Below are 14,550 nucleotides of genomic sequence, written 5' to 3'. Positions count from 1 at the left end.
CTCTGATCTATCCGCATCATTCGAATCACGTGATTGATTTTTAGGATCAGCCCGTGACGGTGACGCATCTTTAGGAGAACAAACTTTCACCTATTATGAGGTAAAGCCCTCGTCGGGAAATGAGGGATTTTGGGTTGAGCATCGACTCACCCCCATACACCGGCTTCCTGAAATGCTTGACCGGGAGAAGTGGACACTGTCCACTTGCTTTGTCCAAGATGTAATGCTGTTAATGGGATATTTGACTTGAATGCTGTCACCGATGACTATGTAAGGATATATAGATCATTGGTGATGGGAATACCCGACACGTTCAGGAGTAATTAATCATTAGCATCGACAAAGAAGGGCAGGGGCAATAGTTCCGATTCTTATTATCCAGTGTTGTTTTGTCCATGATAATATTTAGTGTTTTGTCAATTTTATAGATATACATAATTATACTTAGAAAGAGGTAGATGTCATCACCCGATAAATGATGAGACTGGATCGGTCTTTAATCCTCTCACAGGTATTTGCAATAGATTTTCTATGTTCTTGAATTTGTTACCGTTGCAGTTGTGAAAACTCTGTATTTGCAACTACAACGGGGACAGATTCAAGATCGCAGTAAATGTATTGAAAATGCTCAAAAATTTTATGTTTACAATCATGTACGTCAAACCATTTCGGTGAAACTATACGTTTTGTACGCGATTAGCTTTTGGCCAATCGTAGAGCAGCATTCTCAGGATATGCATGGGAGATATTAATCGATCGTATCAAGATAGTGAGAATGAATTATTGTACAAGATAGTCATGATAGTAGCAGGGGCCGCGCAACGGTTTTGAAAGCGTGGGCTCTGACCACGCACGGATCAAAATCAGACGATCATTTTAATGTTTTTGTACACGTTCATTGAAAAAAGTGGGGGCTGAATCAAAATTGTCCCTTTAAGGTTCTTTACGCAACCTATAAGGGGCTCTTAAAGGTGTAACAAATTATTTAAAACCCATGAAAGATTCTTAGGGTTCGTCCGTGTCTTCACGCCATCAAAAGTACAACTGTTTGTATAAAGAACCTTAAATATATTATAAAGGACCGTTTATAACTCTTAACTGCTTCTTTCAATTACCTTAAAAAGTTCTTATGGCGTAAAGAAAGTTTCTAAAATTTTAATACCATCCTCATGACATCTCTCGTCTACTTGATTTGAAGGGAGATTTGTATTCTATTTATACTGTTTTGTTGTTGTTGGAGTGTTTATTTTGTAAATTTAGAATAAGATAATTTTAGGGGGAAATGTTATTGCCTTGGAATATTTCACCGTGAGTGGTTGAGGACAGGAAACCTTCGAGAGTTTCCGTAGCGGTGACTCAGAGCGAGCGGGAAATGGGTCAACTTTTAACATGTGTTTCTTTTCATTTTACTTTACTGAATGTGACAATTACAGGAGAATAACATTTAAAGCAAAATTCCGTAATATTTCGTTGCATTCAAAATCGGATGATTGTGTGAATAATATCGAATAGGAACTATAGCACTTCATCTGGGCCAAGTTTCACACAGAATTACGATTGTTTTTGGTTCAGAATAATGTAAAGATAAAGATTATGGTATATTGTATTCTTTGGAGGTCGCCGGAGCAAATCTCATGAAACCTTTATTATCATTGTATGGAATCCTTCTTGAGTTTAATTGATTGCTGAGCACAGGATGGCAAAGTCCCTTGTGAAACCGACTCGCTTGTCTCAAAACGGAGTCTGTGTTGCTGGATATAAGTCATCATGTCAGATGTCGCGGAATTGGAGGGGGGGGGGGCTGGGGGGATTCAGCCCCAAACTTTTTTTCCAAATCCGTGTACAAAAAAACGTAAAACTTACCATATGATTGTAATTCTTCTCGCATGGTCATCCCAACCGCCCTCCCCCTTCAAAACCGTCCCACGGCACAATGTGACGGTAATTTTTAGGTCTTTGTTCACGTTTATTGAAAAAAATGAGGGCTAAAGCTCCCCCCCCCGATAAGTCTTAAATTGTTTGCATCTGTCTTGCCTGCATAATTATAATACATTATTTTCCTTATGTAGCCTACTACGGTATAAATAAACTATGAATTAACTTTAAGTTCCCATCTCTTTCAAACAACAAAAAAGTGTCACGTATCATGGTCACTGACTTCTGAGTCAGCTCTTAAATTACCACAAGGTGTGCAGCGCAGGTCATCGCCCGTCATCCTATATTAATCACAAAACGAGGGAAGGGGTAGAATAAAAGAAAATGATTACAGGTTTCAGTCGAACAAAATTTCGACAATGACGAGTCAACACAAATAACCCTAAAACACATTTCATCAACAACAGTGGTAGAGCGTCCGCCTTATGGACGGAAGGTCGTGGGTTAGATAATGGACCTATTACAATTAGGTCCATGGTTAGATCCTCGGCCGAGTCATACCATGGACCTCCATGACCATACTAAAGACTTATAAAAAAAAATGGGACCTCTGCTTTCTGCTTAGAAACCCACAACTTTTCAATAGATAACGAAAAGGCAAGATGAAAATGATGTACTTTGCATAATAGTATTTATGAGATATTTTGTCATGTTTAACTAGATTATAAACTTGTATAGAACTGGTTGTAGCCGTTACGTACTTGTTGAAATTGGAGAAAGTTGTCCTCTCTAATCAATCAAAAACTACATTAAAAAAAAAAAAAAAATCAAGCGCCTTAAAAATATGTTTTATTTTTCGTCATTAGTTTGTTTAATGCATGGTTGCAGAACTAATTATTTGCATTCTCCTCACGTCTTCCATTTTTCAGTAAGAAGTTTTCGCTTCCATGACGGATTCAAGAACGTAGAAGTGTATTGCCAGATGGCCTATATGACAATGAACAACCAAGAAGTCTTTGTCGAAAATGTCTGAATCAAAACAGCAGTTTCGTCATGGACTTTGGACAAATGACATATTTGTAATTAAAGACGAAAAGGGCTGTTCCGGTTCTCCCATTTTCGACAAAGCCCTCCCAGTTGATCTTTGTCATTTGATGGGCATTTTTAATTCATATACTGTTAGATCCTCGGCCGAGTCATACCATGGACCTCCATGGCCATACTAAAGACTTATAAAAAAAAATGGGACCTCTGCTTTCTGCTTAGAAACCCACAACTTTTCAATAGATAACGAAAAGGCAAGATGAAAATGATGTACTTTGCATAATAGTATTTATGAGATATTTTGTCATGTTTAACTAGATTATAAACTTGTATAGAACTGGTTGTAGCCGTTACGTACTTGTTGAAATTGGAGAAAGTTGTCCTCTCTAATCAATCAAAAACTACATTTAAAAAAAAACAAAATCAAGCGCCTTAAAAATATGTTTTATTTTTCGTCATTAGTTTGTTTAATGCATGGTTGCAGAACTAATTATTTGCATTCTCCTCACGTCTTCCATTTTTCAGTAAGAAGTTTTCGCTTCCATGACGGATTCAAGAACGTAGAAGTGTATTGCCAGATGGCCTATATGACAATGAACAACCAAGAAGTCTTTGTCGAAAATGTCTGAATCAAAACAGCAGTTTCGTCATGGACTTTGGACAAATGACATATTTGTAATTAAAGACGAAAAGGGCTGTTCCGGTTCTCCCATTTTCGACAAAGCCCTCCCAGTTGATCTTTGTCATTTGATGGGCATTTTTAATTCATATACTGTGTTCTTGAATCCGTCTTCGTTGCAGTTGCGAAATCTCATTATTCTTAATAGGTTGCCTCTCCGAACCTCGGGTGACGACCCCCCCCCCCCCCCCCAAGTTTCCCCTAACCCTCACCTCCACCCTCTCCCTCCCCACTCACTGTGTTGGAATAAACTACGCCACAAAGAACATAATATTGGATATAAATTTGTTTCCCTTTGCTTTCATAATGAAGAAATTATTTCAGTTATCGTTCTGAGAGAGATATAAAATTTATGATTAGAGTGTCATGTGAGTTAATAAATTGAACATGTACTAATAGGGATTTTTATCCCAATTGGCTCTCCATAGTTAAACTACAACTTTAAACCAGGTTTAATTCAAACCTGAGTTCAGAATACGGGCAATAGTATTCGGTACAATCAAGGCAGGGAAGAGGCATGGAAGTGATTTTAGTCTGTCAAAATGATGACGTAGTCGCTCTAGATCAGGAATCGTATTCTCTGCATCCATCAACGTAACGTGTTCTCAAGCAGCAGACACGTTGTTCAGGATGGTAACCATGGCAACAAGGTAGGTAACTATTTCCCCGACATTAGGGCATCATTATCTTAAAGAAGCCCTTGAAAAGTGTTGTCTGGGTTGACACCTGTTCAAGGTTGATTATTACTTCAATATATTCCATTAGATTGATTCGAAATTATGCAGTTATATAGCTGTCTGGCTGTGTGCTGCCGAACGTCCTCCATTCATCAGGCAGAATGGCGGTACAGCTACAGAGACGTAACGAAATATGACAAAACCCGTAGGAATAGGAGAGGATAGATTTTTAAGTGAAAAAGGTGATCAACGCGGTTGTTATCATTCTCAAAAAGCAAGTTTGTTTTTATTGATATATGCCAATCCCTTTAAAAGCATTGTAACGGCAAACAAAAAGTTGGGGTACTTTCTGTTATACCAGACTAAGGGAGTCGAATAAAACAGCTAAATAACACATGTAAAATGATCTAAATGTAATTCGGAGATAATATGCATAGGCCATTATGTTGTTGCTGTTGTTGTTGTTGTTGTTGGTCGTTCTTTTACAAACTTGTGTCATGTGCACTACAATTGCTGCGAATTCCTTATCTATATATTTTGGATTTAAATCCTTTACGAAAGCAAAAAGAAAACCGTCAATATATATAACTGGTTCTTGAAATTAATTTAATAAAATGCTTCTGCCTCTCTTACACAGCTCATTATGGTCTCAATGAATGAGAAAATACCACAATAAAATCGTCATGATGACGTTATTGTTTTGTCTCTGACACGGCTTATGACATCCGACTAGACTATACTACAGCGACCCTGAATCTTGTCTATACAGTGCATTGGCGTACAGACTGGTGGATGTAGGGCCATGCAACCCAAAATTTTATATCATTTTACCTTTTTATGAATATTATGTCAAATCTATCAAACAAGTTTATTTTTATATTAAAATGTCTGTCTTTTTTTTTTGCCTTATTCGCCATGTCTGGCCCTCTCAAAACTTTGGCTCATTAGGCCTACGCCACTGATAAAATGATAAAATTGTCTACTTTATACGACCAATCCATTTTTTAAGTTGTCCACAATCTACAATCATGTGCTTTTCGGTGGATCCCTCCATTATTTTCCAAAGATATTTATAATGTATATGATAAAGTTGATCATAATGATATTTTGTTATGTATACACAATGAAAAAGATATTTTGTATTTGTCTCAATTAATATTGTTTTCTTTTTTTATTTTAATATCATACAAAAAGTGTTTGTAATGCTGCTTTTGTGTTAGAAATGAAATACGAATTTGAAATAGGAATAGGAATATAATGTTGCATAATGATAGCCGTATACAGACTCAGGATATATAGACTGAATTTCTTTCTTTCAACCATCACTGAAATAAAAATCATTCTGAGGTGTATACTTTGTGGCATGGCCCGGGGACGCGGGGTCCTGGGGGTGGTGAACCACCCCTAATATTTGCCTGGGGTGATGCATGTGTTATACACCATAGGCAGCACCCCTGGAAATCAATTAGGTACTATACTAAGTAGTAGAAATTTTACCAAAACAAATACCTTTAGTTGGTAGCGAAAACTTTTTTTTTCTTCTTTAACATACATCTCCCGAAGTATTCGTATAAAACTATAGTTTTATACGAATAGTTATACACTGTACATAGAATGGTTAGTGGTATACCTTTATTTATTTATATTTTTGTTGGTGGTTCCTTTTTATGCATACAATCACCCTTAACTGTCAAAGAAATATAAAAATTATATATATATTCTTTTATTGTAATTAGTTTTTTTTAAGATAAGAAATAATTGTCATAACTCTATTGGTTGATATTGAGTCCGTTTCCGATTTAAAAATAGGTCATATTGGTGTAAAATGATCTTATCTGTTCCTGACTATAATTTTTATGACCACCATCACTTCCCAATATAGCTACAATATACTTATGCTTCATTTCCATGAATGATATATGACAATAAACTTGTAATATGTTCTTAAATCGAGGAAAAACTATACAGAAATACAAGACGATATCATGTGTTTGTCATTATATCGAATTTCCTCTCATTCGTGTAAGATCCTCTCGCATTACTGACCGTATCTTTATATGCAGTGACCATAGATAACAGTCCCATATACAGGAAGTCGGGTGAGGAAATCGTTAACTGATCAAAGACGACAGATAATGAGTTAAAATTAAAGGACAAGTCCACCCCAACAAAAACTTGATTTGAATAAATAGAGAAAAATTCAACAAGCATAACACTGAAAATTTCATCAAAATCGGATGTAAAATAAGAAAGTTATGATAGTTTAAAGTTTCGCTTCATTTCACAAAACAGTTATATGCACATCTCGGTTGGTATGCAAATGAGGGAACTGATGACATCACTCACTCACTATTTCTTTTGTATTTTATTATATGAAATATGAAATATTTTGATTTTCTCGTCATTGTCATGGGAAATTAAGTTTCATTCCTCCCTGAACACGTGGAATTCCATTATTTTAATATTTTGTGCTTCAGGCAAGGAGGTCCTAATCATCAAATTCGTAAAAATTGAAATATTGTAGAATTCAAACAATAAAAAACATAAGAAATAGTGAGTGAATGACATCATCGACTCTCTCATTTGGATGTAACTGGCTCGTTCATATAACTATTTTGTTAAAAATAAGCGAAACTTTGAAATGTCATAACTTTCTTATTTTACATCCGATTTTGATGAAATTTTCAGCATTGTGCTTGTCTGATTTTTCTCTATTGATTCAAATCAACATTTTTCTGAGGTGGACTTGACCTTTAAATGGACGATTCTCATTTATTAATTTAAAGTAATTTTAGATCAGACACGCATGCACAGTCTGTAAACTTTCAAAGTTAATTAAAAACATAAATATATGTATCTTTATATAATTTGGCTTCATGTTACATGTTTTAATACTGATTAGATCTCATATCACACCGACTAATATGGTTGAAGGACTGCTGTTTTCTCTTTATGAAATATAATGTTTCAAGTTGCATGTACGCATAACCTATGCAATATAGCTAAAGTCTTTATGCTGCATTTGAACTAAAATAAAAAACTTGAATATTTGGTTTGTTGGGCTCTTTTTATAATTAAGATCGCCATCGATTATTATTCAAATTATCATGAATAGGCCTACCATCAATACTAAATGATGAAGGTTAAAGCGAACTCTAGAGATATGACTTAATAACTTCACATTATTTGTCAACTAACTTCGGGAGTTTTTCTTTTCATAATAAGATGGGGAGTCTGTCGACATGGTCGAAGAGGTGGTTGAAAAAAAAATGAAATCAGACCTGTAAGATTGAGAGTAAAGTAGTGACAGCTAGCAAAATATTATAAGAAAGTATAATTCTGGGGGGATAATACCTGAATTTTCCTGTGTAAAGTCAAATATGAATCATTGGATCACGTGACAAAACCTTCCAAGAGCCAAATCTTACCCGTCTCCTCACACCAATTTTAGCCGAGTGGCCTTGATATTCCCAAACCACAACCGAATAACATTTAAAGCTGAATTTAGGTGTTGAAAAGTAAAGTACAGTATCTTTTTAGGCCCCACAATATAATTAATTATTGAATACAAGTTCCTGCATAATATTATGTATGATCCTCATTTACATTGAAATTTGAAAGAATACAATTGAAATTGAAATCGTTCTACGGAAAAAGAACCGAATTTTGAATCGGCCTTTAACTTGCACCCTAGCTTGCCCTAAAATTAACTTCATTCGCGTTGCATGGATAGGCCCTGTATGTTTGTTTGTTTTATTGTATTTTTTTCCACATAAAATAATGAAATAATTATATACATGATCAAATTTAACAAATCGTCATATAAAATATGGAGGATTTCCCATTTCAGCGGTATTATTAGAATACTACATGGGGTCCTTTACAACGTAAATACAGCATATAAAACAAATATATATAATTACAAAAAATATATACACAATACTTAATTAAAGACATTACAAGAAAGAAAATGCAAAAGCCCTATACATGTTTCCGGTCAAAGCACAAATAGAACAACGACGACGACGACGACAAGGACAACGATGATTTTAAAAAAGTCCTTCACATCCACGAAGTGGAGTGCGAAGTAAAAACGCTGTTCAAAATAATAATGCTGTTTACTTCATTAACCTTACACTGGTCTAAGCCCATGTGCACCGGTTCCGCGGCCTCCGATTAACATTAGTGCACTATTGTACGAATTATATCCACATGTACATGCAAACAAAGCAAATGTATGTTAGAAAGTAAAATAAATTAACTTCACCCCTCCCGATTCCCAACCCCATTTTCCACCCCCCCCCCCACCAGTGGCGCACAGATGGGGGCTTGGGGCGCATCCCCCCAAAAATATGATAATGATAATAATTAATTAATAAGAAAAACAAATCAGGACCAAGAAAAAAGAGAAAAAGAAAGAAAGAAGGGGGAATATGATATTATTTTCTGAATATTATGTAAAAATCTATGACAAAATTGGACTTAAGTAATAAAAATGTAGAATTTTCTGCTCGCTCGCTCGCAACTTTTTATGAATTTTGCCCGATACGCCATATCGCGCCCCCTGTTTTTTTTTTTGGGGGGGCTCATTACGTCACTGCCCCCACTTCCACACTGGGGTCCCCATACCCCCTCCCCACATAAGCCTGAGGGCAACCAAAGCTTCTGCTGTCAACTGCGCCCTTCCTATCGCTTTCAATACGTCGAGAATCATTACACATCCTTTTCAGACAGAATTTTGGAAGGTGTCCGGGAAAACATGTGTGACACCCTAGAACCTGAATTATAATCCCTGGTTTTGTGGTTGAATGCAAATGGATGAAAAAAAAGCCACAAGGTGAACATTATTATTCATATTGATTTATACAGTTAGCGGGTCTCGTTATTTGATAGTTATTGGCAAATTAACCGATCCAGATATTTTTTTCACCATATAGGCTCTACTGCTTTTGAATTCTGAAAGTGTTCCTTTCATGGTAAAAAGTGACTATGCCGACCTTTTTTTTTTATAGATACCATTCTCAGATATACACGACTGTAAAGTGTAAACGGGAAATGAAGATATTTGCATGTTTGTTTTCATTGTGTGTTTTTTTTAGTTTAATTGGTTTCTGTGCACTCTATATCGATACACAGTTATTGAATGGAAATGAACGCAGTCAAGCTTTCTAGAAAACGTTCATAATATCATCCAATAATGTTTGACGAGAAAGTTTATTTTATAATCAGTGCCAAGGTTTTTTCGTACAAACGTGCTTGATCATAACTAGATATTTGCTGTTGTTTTGTGACACTATCAAACTACGCCAATTTCATAATCATTTAACAGTAGGGTCATCATGATTTATATCTGTAATAACTCACCCCATCGTTGACCAAATACGTCACAGCTGAATATTAGAATCAAAAGTAAGAACTGACGAAACATCCAGTCCAGAAAAGCCATCTGAGAATATTATTCCTTCATAAAACCTCCGAAAGTCAAGATTTCAGTACCATTTGGACCTTTTCGTCATACAAAACCTACAAATAAATGTTGTGGGAATTTATTTCATCCTCGTATACAGAGGAACTGATCGTAGGCCTATTGATATACACTCAAGCAGATTAACTCCTTAATCAAAAAAGCGGAACTAAGTTTGGACATCGAAGTAAAATGCAAAAAAAAACTTAAAGAAGATGCGATTATAATATTGTCCCAACAGTACCGAGTTGACAAGTATTCCTCCTGACAGAGATTGATGATATCAGATTATTCCAGTCAATAATAAACAAATATGATCCATAATATGATTGATATTCAAGTTCAAGCGTAAGTTAGGGAACCTCGGACATTAGGCACAGTAAGTTGCAAAGAAGTCAAAGAGGAAGCGCAACTTTTGACGCACAGAATCCCCAGTGTGGAAATTTTGTGCGCTTGCGTTTTGGCGGGTTCGCTTGTCGTCTGCACTAAGGTTGTGTGTGTAAGTGCATGCTCAAGTCAATTCAAGGGACGATTTTTTCTTACCCTCTTTTGACTCATACTCTGATTTCACAAGGTGTTTCCTGTCATACACTCTCTCAATGGTCTACATACAAACAGGGGAACCATTAAAGGGTACCACTAAGAATCTAAAGCGAAGTAAAACCTACAGAGATTATATAGTCAAGTGGTCAATGACAACATAACGGAACATAATTAACCGTGGACCCCTCCTCCCGATTTTTTTTGTTTTGTTCCACTGCATGGCTCTTCAAAAAAGAAACTTTGGAAACACTGATACGAATCTTTGGTCAATGTGCTAGATGTCGGATATAGACGTTGACAGTGAGTTAATTCATCAAAGACCGAGTTTAACCATACTACCGATTGAGTTGTAATGGAGTAAACTTGTATAAATTGAATGAGTAAAATAGAAAAAAAAATCATCGAATATGATGTGTTAGCTGTGGACTGAGTTAAGCAAAAAATAGGAAGCCAGTGATTCTGTGAAAAGGTCTTTTTATTAATATCTTATTTGAATTACTATTTAGTTAGTTAGTTAGTTAGTAAGTAAGTTAGTTAGTTAGTTAGTAAATAGGTAGTTAGTTAGTTAGTTAGTTAATTAGTTAGGTAGTTAGGTAGTTAGTTAGTAAGTTAGTTAGTTAGGTAGTAGTTAGCTAGATAGTTAGTTAGGTAGTAGTTAGCTAGATAGTTAGTTAGTTAGTTAATTTTTCTTTAATGAAATTCAAAACTAAATCTATTTGTTTCCCATCTAAAGTTCCTTCAATAGTTCGATGCATGCTGGGCATATTGAGCTATAAAACTTGTTCAATTTGAAATATCCCTGATTAAATGCGAGAATGACCCAGAGCTTATTAATCCTGTAGGGGACAATGATCAATGAGAAAGCTATGCCAATCGGATTTTTAATGTGATTTTAGCTAACTTAAGAAAGAAATTTAAAATCAAAGAAGGAGATGTAATTCTAAAAATTCGCAAAAATTATTTAATGGGCACCATCCTCCCCCCTAAAAAAAACCCCTAGACGAACTTTTTAAAGAAAAAGTAAGTTGACACTCCCAATGGGGAATAACTTGATGTCCTTCTGTATCTACCACCCTACGACCCCCCCCCCATAATATTTTGTATATACCTTCCCCGAGAATGAAATTATACTATGCAGGTATACGGTAGAGACCGGAAACAGAGGTATGACAAATCGCTTACCACATTACCTTTCTATCATTATACATTCACATCCTGCCTATACCTGGTTAGAGCAAGAAGGACGTTAGCTCCTTCTGTAATACGTTATACGACCAGATTACACAGGCCGAGCAATATTCTTGTCTAAACACGTCAATTTGTTATGAATATTCTCATTTTATATATAATAACGCCAACTGTTTATATTAAGTTTGATCATGCATGGATAAAAAATCCTGTATCCATCTATTTAGGCAAGTTTCTTTTTAAATAATTTAATTTCTTAAGCATTGTGTCATTATGCAATTGATTATCATATATTCTTGTACTTGTTTTGTAAAATATTCTGCAATTCAGCCTTTGGCTGCGAATGAATTTTCAATATACCATTATCATTACCAAAATATTTCATAATCAACCCTATTCCCCTCCTCTTCCTCCTCCTCCTTCTTCTTCTTGTCCTTCTTTTTCTTCTTCTTCTTCTTCTTCTTCTCCTTCTCCTCCTCCTTTTTTTTCCTTCTTCTTCGTCTTCTTCTTTTTTTCTTATTCTCTCTGTCTCCCTCGACCATCTCCCTCTCCCCCATCACTTTCTTCTCCTTCTTCTTCTCCTCATTCTCCTTCTTCTTATTATTCTTCTTCTTCTACTCATTCTTCTTCTTATTATTCTTTTTTTTCTTCTTCTTCGTCTTCTTTTTTTCTCATTCTCTCTGTCTCCCTCGATCAACTCCCTCTCCCCCTTCACTTTCTTCTCCTTCTTCTTCTCCTCATTCTCATTCTTCTACTTCTTCTTCTGTTCTCATTCTCTCTGTCTCCCTCGATCTCTTCTCCCTCTTTCTCCCCTTGACTTTCTTCTCCTTCTTCTCCTCATTCTGCTTCCTCGTTCTTTCCTTTCCCTTAGCTCTCATCTGCCTCACCCTCTCTTCCTATCACCTTAATCAGTTCAAAGACAAAAAATATAAAGAAAGTATACAAATATTTGTTTCAAATAGGTTGTGCACACCAAAGAAAGGGAAGTGTATTTCTTTAGGGCTTAAATCCAATACGGAATTCACCCTTGAATGAGAGATTTTTTTTAAATCTTTGTTCTGCAATGTTTCATTATTTTTTTTTCTTGTTTCCTTGATTTTCTACTTTAATCATGCAATAATTCTTGTAAATATTGTGATTTTCTTGATTAAAAAAAATTTTTTTTTTAAAGTATACAAATTACAACGATAATGCAGTGGCTTTACTAGATACCATCGACGGAAGTAAAATCATTACTATCAATTATTTTCATCACAATGTGTAAAACAATGCTGAATCAACGTTCCACTTAGATTTGAAATTTAGCACCCCCCCCCCCATCCCAAAAATACTTCCTTGAAAATGATAAAAGATAAAGAAAATATCTGAAATATGTACCGAAAAATAGAACGATAATTAGAAAAAGAATAAACCAACTTTTATGAAAGTTCTCGCTCAGAAGGGAGCAATGCACTCCCATAAAAAGAAACAATGCATATAAAAAAGGAAAAAAATATTCTTATCTTCATCTCTCCTTTTTATACTCTTTATTCTTTTTTTTTTAATCCTTCTTTAAAAAATGGGATGCTTTAAGAAGAAAATGGATAATTTTCTTTCTAAAAATGCATTTTAGCAAAAATGTATTCACGTCCTTGTTACTCACGATTTTAGTTTGCTTCTCCGATAGATGGCACTATACACATATATATTTTATATGGCACAAATTCACACCACTGAATTTGAGCAGTTTACCGTGATAGAGGGGATGCCCATTGACTTTTGGACAGATACAAAACGCATGGTGCCACAGGGAAAATCTCCCTGATTTTTTTTTTCAAGAAGGGTTAAAAAAGGGGGAACCGCAGAAGAATGAAGGGTATAAAAAGGAGAGTCTGTGACTATAATGCTACCACCCTAATGTGGGACGAATACTAAACTTTTAGGTCGCCACCCCACACCGATCAAATTATTCTGGCATCGCCCCCAGGCAGACATTATAATCCCCCTCTCTCTCTCTTCCTCTCTCTCTCTCTTTAGCAGAGTTACAATATTTTGTTAACCAATAAGTTATAATGATTCTCATTTTGATTATGAAAGGAAAATTCTAATTGGAAGAGCCAGTGAGGCCTATTACAAAATTGAAAATACAAAACCCTAAAACTATGATATTTATATGCACTTTTAATCATTCTTCTTTTTATGTATTCTTCACATAGAGAAGCTAGAATTCTTTACTTCAACGGTCTTCAACAAATTTTGATTTTCTTGTAATCGGGCCTTACCTGATCGTGTGTGTTTATGTGTATTTGAGTTTTGTATTAATGAGATAATCATACGTCTGGGACCAACCTTGAACGTCACCATCCGAAAGACGTGACCAGGGCTCGAACCTCTGCTCAATCTTCACTCCCCCCACATAGCTTGGGTTACAGGCGCACGCCACAACTCCCAAATTTTAAAATAATATGCGACATAGAAGCCCGTGATCACGTACAGATGGGGGGGGGGGCGCTTGGGGACACTTTCCCCAATTTTTTTTTCACGAGACCGAGAAAAGAAAAAAAGACAAAAGGAAAGAGAGAAGTGTGAAATATTATATTTTTTTCTGAATAGTATATCAAAATCTCTCACAATTTTTTTTTGTAATAAAAAGTTTTTAAAAAAATTGGCCACTTGCTTTGTTCGCTCGCAACTTTTTTTAAAAGTAAATTTGCCCAATACACCATATCTAGCCCCCTCAAAGTTTTTGGCTCATTACGCCAAATGGCTAAAAAAAAATCACCTCCTAAATTTTGGGTTAATTTCTGTCCATTCATGTCACTTGAGAAAGAGTTTGGAAGACAAATCTTGCGACTTTGACAAAGCGCTGTAGCGCCCTCTTCCGTTTGCACGGTTAGGCTCGTGAAGTTTCAAAATATTGATTTAAACAGGGTGGTGTGTAATACATACTGGTAGTGCTTTTATAAATCTTTTTTTATTTGTATGTTTTATTGATTTCAGGATTACAAACAAACCAGATAACATAATTACTGTTAACAAAAGCTTTTAAAAAATCTTGTCTTGGATGTCTGATTGCGAAATTTATAGTACCTCAAACATTT

The sequence above is a fragment of the Lytechinus pictus genome, chromosome 11 (assembly GCF_037042905.1).
Source record: "Lytechinus pictus isolate F3 Inbred chromosome 11, Lp3.0, whole genome shotgun sequence".
Taxonomy (NCBI): Eukaryota; Metazoa; Echinodermata; class Echinoidea; order Temnopleuroida; family Toxopneustidae; genus Lytechinus; species Lytechinus pictus.
This window is presented reverse-complemented; position numbering follows the sequence as displayed.